Consider the following 8,143-nt stretch of genomic DNA (forward strand, 5'->3'; position numbering starts at 1 on the left):
ATTTGGGATGACAAGGCTTGTAAGCAAAGCAACTGGTTTTCAGAAAACCCACAGCCTCTCCACAGAGGTCCCCCGCCTCCAGGAGATAGCCCGACAGAAAAGGAGCTATTTGTGTAAATCTCTGTGCCTCTATTCCAAAGCACTGAAATGCGTTTATCTTGGAATGCATCTTAATCTCCTCACCCTGTTCTCTCCAACATGTACACCGGGTATTACTCTTCATCTCCCCCAGAGAAAAGCTGCAAGCCCAGCACCTAATAATAAGCCATCACTGTGCCCAGAAAGTAAGGAGAGGTTTCAGTCTCTCCCCATTTTTTAACAGGTCATTAAAAAAAGAAACGTTATTGTTTCTCGGTTACCACTAGATGGTACTAGCCAGCTGCTTGTCATCTCTCTATGTTGTTTTTTTGTTTATTGACTGATAACATGCTTTTTAGAAGTGAGACTTGGGGAGACCTTGGTCAGTCATCGGAAAGTCACTAAGGTGCCATTTCTTAGATGTGTCAGCACTTCCCCTTGGCCTTCATTTATATAAAGTCCTTCTTTGCCCTATCCTGGATAATGGAAATATTTAGTAATCATCCAGATGATTCATGCCACATTTGCCCCTGTGTTTGAGACCTTAGGAAGCCCTGGGAGAGATGGGGGACACAATGACTTTGAATTGAAGGCAGACAGAGTGAAAATTGGATTTTCCATTACTCTGAGGAGTCCTGTCCTGCTGCCTTTTTATTTAGGATAACTTAGTCCCCTTGTCTCAGACTCCCAGTACATCCCACTGCCTTAGATTTTACACACAGAAAATTGGAACTTCCTTCTCTTTTCTGGATGGGAAAGAGAGCAGTAGGGTAAGTCATGGGAGAGACTGGGAGATACCAGAAAGTAGGACCCTGACACCTGAACTTCTTTTTCCCCAAGCTATTTTAAGAGAATTAAGGGGCACCCCCATCCCTACACCAACCATTTTTTAAGACCATAGATACTGCTAAAGCCCAGCCTCATCTGGGATGTGTGAATTGTAGGAAGTGGGGAAAAGGGTCCAGGTGCTTGATATTTTATTTTATATTTAGGCTAGAGAATTAACCGGGAACCATTAAGGGGAGGGGTGCGTGTGTGTGCGCTATGCCTATCCAAGATTAGTTAGGAGTAATCATTTGGAGATAGGTATCCATCACATAACCCCAGCAAGTGACATGGAAAATTGCTCAATCTTTCTGAGCCTCAGTTTTCCCACCTGGAGAAAAATTTATTTTTTGGTAAGATCACTGGAGGAACAGAGAGAAATAAAGTTTGTAAAGCTCCTGGCATTTAGCAGGGATTCCCCAAACATTCCTCTCTCCTGAAATAGCTATAAACCAATAGTTCCCAACTACCACCCAGGCCTCTCCCTAGGCTAGAGACTTCCCAGGAGCTGGTTCCTAGTCATGGAAATTAGTGTAAACCTCAAATGCCAAATCTTTGCTCTCACTCTCCATAACAGTAGCAGTGGCTTCCACACCTCCTGTTTATATGCCCCATTTGTCTCGAGAAGGACTGCCTTCAAATCTCAGGAGAGGTTACCATCTGTGAGACAGCTGCATATTTCTATCCATTTTCGTAAAGAAGTATTTTCTTTTGAAAAGAGAAACAATTTTGCTTCATTGTTTTTCTCCCAGAAATATTTCCTAAAGGCCAGTGAGACAAAGGAAAGGGACAATATGAAATGATGGTGTAATCTTTGCTATCTCAGTTGAACGCAAGTATAGTAAAATTAGTAGGTTATACGATATAAATAATTGCCTCAGGAATACAGGATGATGTTAAGCTAACATAGAGTATTTGTCTCAGGATATAGAGAACAATAGATTTAAAAAGCAATACTTTGAACTAACTACAACACATTCTAACTACATGGGGAAGGGACCATCGAAGTTTAACTTCTTTCAGTAAAAGTTATTCAACAGCAAGTTTTTACCATCCAGCAAGTAAGTAGTTGGAGCAAGCAGAATCTCGTGTTAAAGCAAGAATTAAGGCATCTTCTAGTTATCTTTAAAAATGGTAGGCAGCTCAAAGCTAGCCCCAGAGAAGCACAAAAATGAAAGAAAACTAAGTTTGGGGAAGCCTACATGGGCAGAAGAACAAAGACTAACATCTATCATATGATAATTTCTGATTTATGCTTTCAAAGGACCCCAAAGTTTTAGAATGTTTAGCTTAAAAACTTCAAAGTTAGAATGAAAACTTTGGTGTGTTTGGTAATGGACAATTCCAGCATCATACTGGGAATGGTTCCAAAAGCCATTTGTGTGAAAGACAGCTTGGATCAATTAGTGACGACTAGATGCTGCAGGTGAGAAGGACTGGTTGAGATCTCTCCAGTATACTCCTAGTACTTCATGCATAGAACTATCAGGACATTTACACATCATTTGATAATCATCTGTTTATATGATAGACCTTCTTCTTTGCTGCCCCAGCACCTGACAAAGAATCAATGAATCCATTGGGAAAGCCAAAAATAATTACTCCTGGATTTTGAGAGAATGATGGAGAAGGAAGAATCAGAAATCTGTCTTCCCACCCAACCAACAACTGCACTGGCAGAATCTTTTGGATGTAGCTATTTTGGAATCCCAGAGTCTACTGAGAGCTTGCAACAACCAGGGGAAATCTTGGTCAGTAAGTTGAGGCTTGGGAGGTAAGTTGTGGTTAATTTCAGCCAATTTTAGCTCTTAGCACAGGAGCAACTATCTATCCATCACTCCCCAGTCCTGCCGCAGGCAGCTGCACATGTGTCCCTGGGGCAGTTTGCATACAGCTTATGAGAGCCAGTGGGAGAAAATAGACCTTGTCCTCCAAATAATGGAGATCTGTCCTCTGATCATTGACTGCTGCTTCTGATCTAAGGGGTGCAGCGGAAGGCAGGCAGCCATTGTTGTTGTGCCGTCCTCTTTGTTGAAAGACAGCCCCACCCTCTTTGGCTGAAGTGACTTTCAGGGGGTTTTAAGGTAAAACTTGATTGAGTTTCTGGACAAAAAGATTATGGGGATTATTTGCACTCTTCTTTTGTATAACTTCAAAAGAAAAACAAAATCACTGCAAAAGAAAAACAAAATTTACCATTGCAAAAATATATACATATATACGTACATACAAACATACATACATTAAGTAAATAAGTAAACAAATGCTCTTGCCTTATTTGGGTTTCCCAAAAGCAGAGCAAGAGAGGCACATGGGTGGCTCAGTTGGGTAAGTGTCTGCCTTTGGCTCAGGTCATGATCTCCAGGTGCTGGGATCCAGTCCCTTCTCAGGCTCCCAGCTCAGCAGGGAGTCTGCTTCCCCCTTTTCCTCTCCCCAGGCTTGTGCTTTCTCTGTCTCTCTGTCTCTCAAATGAATAAATAAAATCTTAAAAAAAAAATCAGAGCAAGAGACAATATCCTGGGAAGTAATGCCAGGATGCTGGATTTGGGGGGGAAGGAGAAGCTGAGTGAGATGGGGAAGAAGGAAAAGTCAATATGATGATGTTTCTTCATGTAGGTGTTACTGGAGATGATCTGGGCTGGACTGCATATTTTTATCCATCTTTATAAAGAAGCACTGCAATTCTCAGCAGAAACCTTATTGTCTAGGAGAGAGTAGAATGACATATTAAAAGTGCTGGAAAAAACCCCTGCCAACCAAGAATACTTTACCCAAGAAAGCTGTCTTTCAGATACAGAGCAGTGATAAAGACTTTTTCAAACAAACAGAAGCTGAGGGACTTCAGTACCACTAAGCCTGCCTTACAAGAAATACAGAAAGAGTTCTTTAAGGTGAAATGAAAAGATGTCAACTCATAACATGAAAACATAAAAATATACATGGCACTAGTAAAGGTAAGTATACAGTCAAATTCAGTATACTCTAATTCTGTACTATGGTAATGTATTAATCACATAATTCTAGTCATATGCTAAAAGACAAGAGTATTAAAAATAACTATAGTTACAATCCTTTGTTAATGAATATACAATATACAAGAAGTTGTGACATCAAAAATATGAAAAGAGGGGAGTAAAAGAGTAAAGTTTTTATATGAGATTGAAGTTACTATCAGGATAAAATAGACTTGTGTCCTAAGATGTTTTATGTAAGCTACACAGTAAGCCCAATTCAACAATCTATAGTAGATGCATAAAAGATAAAAAGAAGCAAATCAAGACATATCACTTTAGAAGTCATCAGCTCACAAAGGAGGACAGCAAGAAAAGAAGGAAAGAAAAAGGGAATTACAAAAAGCCAGAAAATAATAAGATGACTTTAGTAAGTCTTTAACTATTAATAATTCTTCTAAATGTAAATGGATTTATCCTTTAATCAAAAGCCATGAAGTGGTAAAATGAATAAAATAATAAGATTCAACTATACACAGCTTACAAGAGACTTACTTCAGCTTTAAGGACACACATATGCTCAATGTGAAGGGATGCCAAAAGATATTCTATACGAGTGCAAATCAAAAGAGAATATGGGTAACTATATCTATATAGACAGAAAGACTTTAATACAAAAATTGTAACACGAGATAAAGACTATATATATGTCTCATATATATGAGATAAAGAAGACATATATTTAAACTACATAATCACATATAAAATAACAAAAAGATGAAAGGATCAATTCATCAAGAGGGTATAATAACCTTAAATATATATGCACCCAACATTAGAGGTCCTAAATATACCAAGCAAATACTTACAGATTGGAAGGGAGAAAAGACAACTATTATCATAATAGTACCCTGCTTTCAATAGTGGATAGATCATACAGACAGAAAATCAATAAGGTAACATTGGGCTTGAACTATACTTTAGACCAAATTATCCTAACAGAATGTATGAAACATTCTATGTGATAGCAGCAGAATATACATTCTTCTCAAGAGCACATGAAACTTTCTCCAGGATAGATTATATGCTAGCTCGCAAAGCAAGCATCAGTCACAATATTTATTTATTATTTATATATGAATTTATTTACATATTATTTTTTTATTTATTATTTTATTTGTTTGACTGAGAGATAGACAGAGCCAGAGAGCACAAGAGGAGGAAAAGGCAGAGGGAGAGGGAGAAGCAGGGTCTGCACTGAAAAGGGAGCCCGATATGGGGCTCAATCCCAGCACCCTGGGATCATGACCTGAGCGGAAGGCAGATACTTAAACATGTGAGTCACCTGGGTGCCTCTCATTCACACTATTTATATCATGGAGGTAACCCAAATGTCTATCAATGAATGAATGAATAAGCAATGGAATATTATTAATCTTTATTATATAATGGTATGAAAGTACTTAATACCACTGAATTATACACTTAAAATGATTAAGATAGTAAATTTTATACATACTGTACTATGATAAAAATATTAGAAAAATTAAGTGTATGCCTCTTTGGTTCCTTCCAAAATCTTCTTTCCCCTCCTTCCTTCCTTTTTTGTTTTGTTTTGTTTTGTTTTGTTTTCCTCCTTCGATTCCTGATGCCTGGTAACAACTGAACTGATTTCTGCCCTTATACTTTTCCTTTTTCTAGAAAACGATATAGAGATAGAATCACATGGTAGGCAGTGGGCTTCTGTGCCTGGCTTCTTTCACTTAACATTACACTGTAGGGCCTCAGTTTGTTACTGCATGCATTAATGTTGTTTCTTTTCATTATTGTGTGGTGTGTTGTATGGATGTACCGCAATCTATATACTATTTCCCAGTGGACAGACATTTGGTTGGTACCCAGTTTGGGGTTTTAGGAATATATCTGATGTTAACATTTACATACAGATCTCTGCTTGTGAGCTACTTATAATTTTTCATTTTTTTAAACTTATTTTTTCTAACTTCTTACCATTCCAAATAGGAGAACATTAGCAGAGTCTTGTAAGTCACTGAAAGCTGGAGATGTCAGGAATTGATGAGGGCCAGTTCAAGTGGTTTTAACTGGATATGTCATTCTAAAATCTTCCCTTTATCCCCATTCTGCTTTGGTATTCCATTCAGTTTCAAATGTGGTTTTACTGATCTGACTCACATCTTAATTCCAGCCACTTGTTAGAAATTACATTGGTTGCAAAATGGCAGGAAGAAAAGATCAAATCTCTTTTGGATTTAAATTTGGAATGAAATGGGACTTTTGTTTAAATTCAATAGAAGCAGTTAACAAAGGAATAGAGACCTTAAAGATGTTTCATTAAAATTACCCATAATGCTACTCTGAGTGATTCATGGTTTTGAGCATTTAAATGAGTCATATTCACCCAAAAGCCTAAACTAATTTCTATTCTAAATGAGGTTCTTAGGGAAATTCTATTAACCATTTAAGCACCATGCAAATTCTCCCCAGCTCAGGTTCTACCTCCTTCATGAAGGAGGCTCTTTCCTCAATCAATTTTCCCTTCTCTGAATCTCTAAATTCTTTTTGACAATACACTATTCATTTGCTCTCTTATATAAGGTATGCACCCTTATTTAATTCAGTGTGCATCGGGATGCCTGGGTGGCTTAGTTGGTTAAGTGGCTACCTTTGGCTCAGATCATCATCCCAGAGTCCTGGGATTAAGTCCTGCATCAGGCTCCTTGCTCAGTGGGGAGCACTCTCCCCACTCTCTTTTCTCTCTGCCTGCCACTCCCCCTACTTCTGCTCTCTCTTCCTCTCCTTTTAAAAAAATTCAGTGTGTGTGTGTGTGTGTGTGTGTGTGTGTGTGTTTATGTATGATTTATGTTAGAAGATTTAATCTCAGAGGAGCCATAAAAGGATTTGGGGAGAAGAGCTCTTTTCTTTCCATCTGGCATCAGTCATCAGCTCCAAGGTAAGCCAAGATGGGTGCTTACAAGTACATCCAGGAGCTATGGAGGAAAAAGAAGTATTACATAATGTCTTTTGCTTTCAGGTTGTACCACTGTTGGTCCTGCTAGCTCTCTGAGCTCCACAGGGCCTCCTCACCCCACTCAATCCACCAAACTGCCCAATAAAGTGCGTAAACTATGGCATAAGGCCAACCAAGGTTATGCCATATATCGGATTTGTGTGTGACACGGTGGCAACAAACACCCAGATCCTAAGGGTGCTACCTATGCCAAGCTTGATGTTAACCAGCTAAAGTTTGCCTAAAGCCTTCAGTCTGTTGCAGATGAGAGAGCTGGACACCACCCTGGGGCTCTGAGAGTCTTGAACACTTACTGGGCTGGCAAAGATTCCACATCCAAATTCTTCCAGGTTATCCTCCTTGATCCATTCTATAAAGCTATCAGAAGAAATCCTGACACCCAGTGGATCACCTAACCAGTCCATAAGCACAGGGAGATCTGAGGGTTGGCATCAGCAGGCTCAAGAGCCCTAGCCATGGAAAGGGTCACAAGTTCTACCACACTATTGGCTGTTCTTACCTCCCAATATGGAGAAGACACAATACTCTCCAAGTCCACCATTACTGCTGAAATAAGTAATGTTTGTAAAATTCTTACCTAATAAACAAGTTAGGACATTCAAAGAAGAAAAAAAAAATTAATCTCCAAAAGGTCAGGGATCACAGAGAGCATTAGAGCAAAAAGAATCTTATAGAGATTATTTTATTCTTCCTGATTAAACAATTATGAAGCTGTTTCCATGTGTTGAGTGCCTTCTATGTGCCATGAATTATACTGGCCAATTTATTTATATTTCATCATTTAATTTAATCTATCCTTATAGCAACTTCATATTAAGGTGGCATAAGCAGCAATAAAAAGATGAAATTTCTAATCAGACAGAATTAGATTCTAATTTCACCTCTGTTCCCTACTACCTGTGTGATATTAAGTGTCTTAACCTCTTAAATCTTTTGTGTTTGTTAACAAGAGTATAATACCTCCATCATAACCTAAAAGGACAAATAAATATAATGTACATGAGATGTCTAATACCTAGTAAACTCTCAAAAGTAAGAATTATATTGCTTACTTTGTCTAGATGATGAAATTGCAGTTCAGAGTGGTGAATTCATTTAAGATCACATATAAGTGGCCGAGCCAAATTATGAGCAAAGACAGCCACTCCATACCTTATCTTATGAATACCTATTTCTTTTTTCTTTTTAATTTTTAAATATTTTATTTATTCATTTGACAGAGAAAGATAAAGAGAACAAG

At 38.2% G+C, this 8,143-nt stretch overlaps 1 pseudogene; it reads left to right on the forward strand.

Moving 5' to 3' along the window:
- Positions 1–6,835: 6,835 nt before the first annotated feature.
- LOC131813629 (large ribosomal subunit protein eL15-like) lies at positions 6,836–7,458 on the forward strand (annotated as a pseudogene).
- The last annotated feature ends 685 nt before the right edge of the window (positions 7,459–8,143 follow it).

This window comes from Mustela lutreola, chromosome 13 (assembly GCF_030435805.1).
Source record: "Mustela lutreola isolate mMusLut2 chromosome 13, mMusLut2.pri, whole genome shotgun sequence".
Lineage (NCBI taxonomy): Eukaryota > Metazoa > Chordata > Mammalia > Carnivora > Mustelidae > Mustela > Mustela lutreola.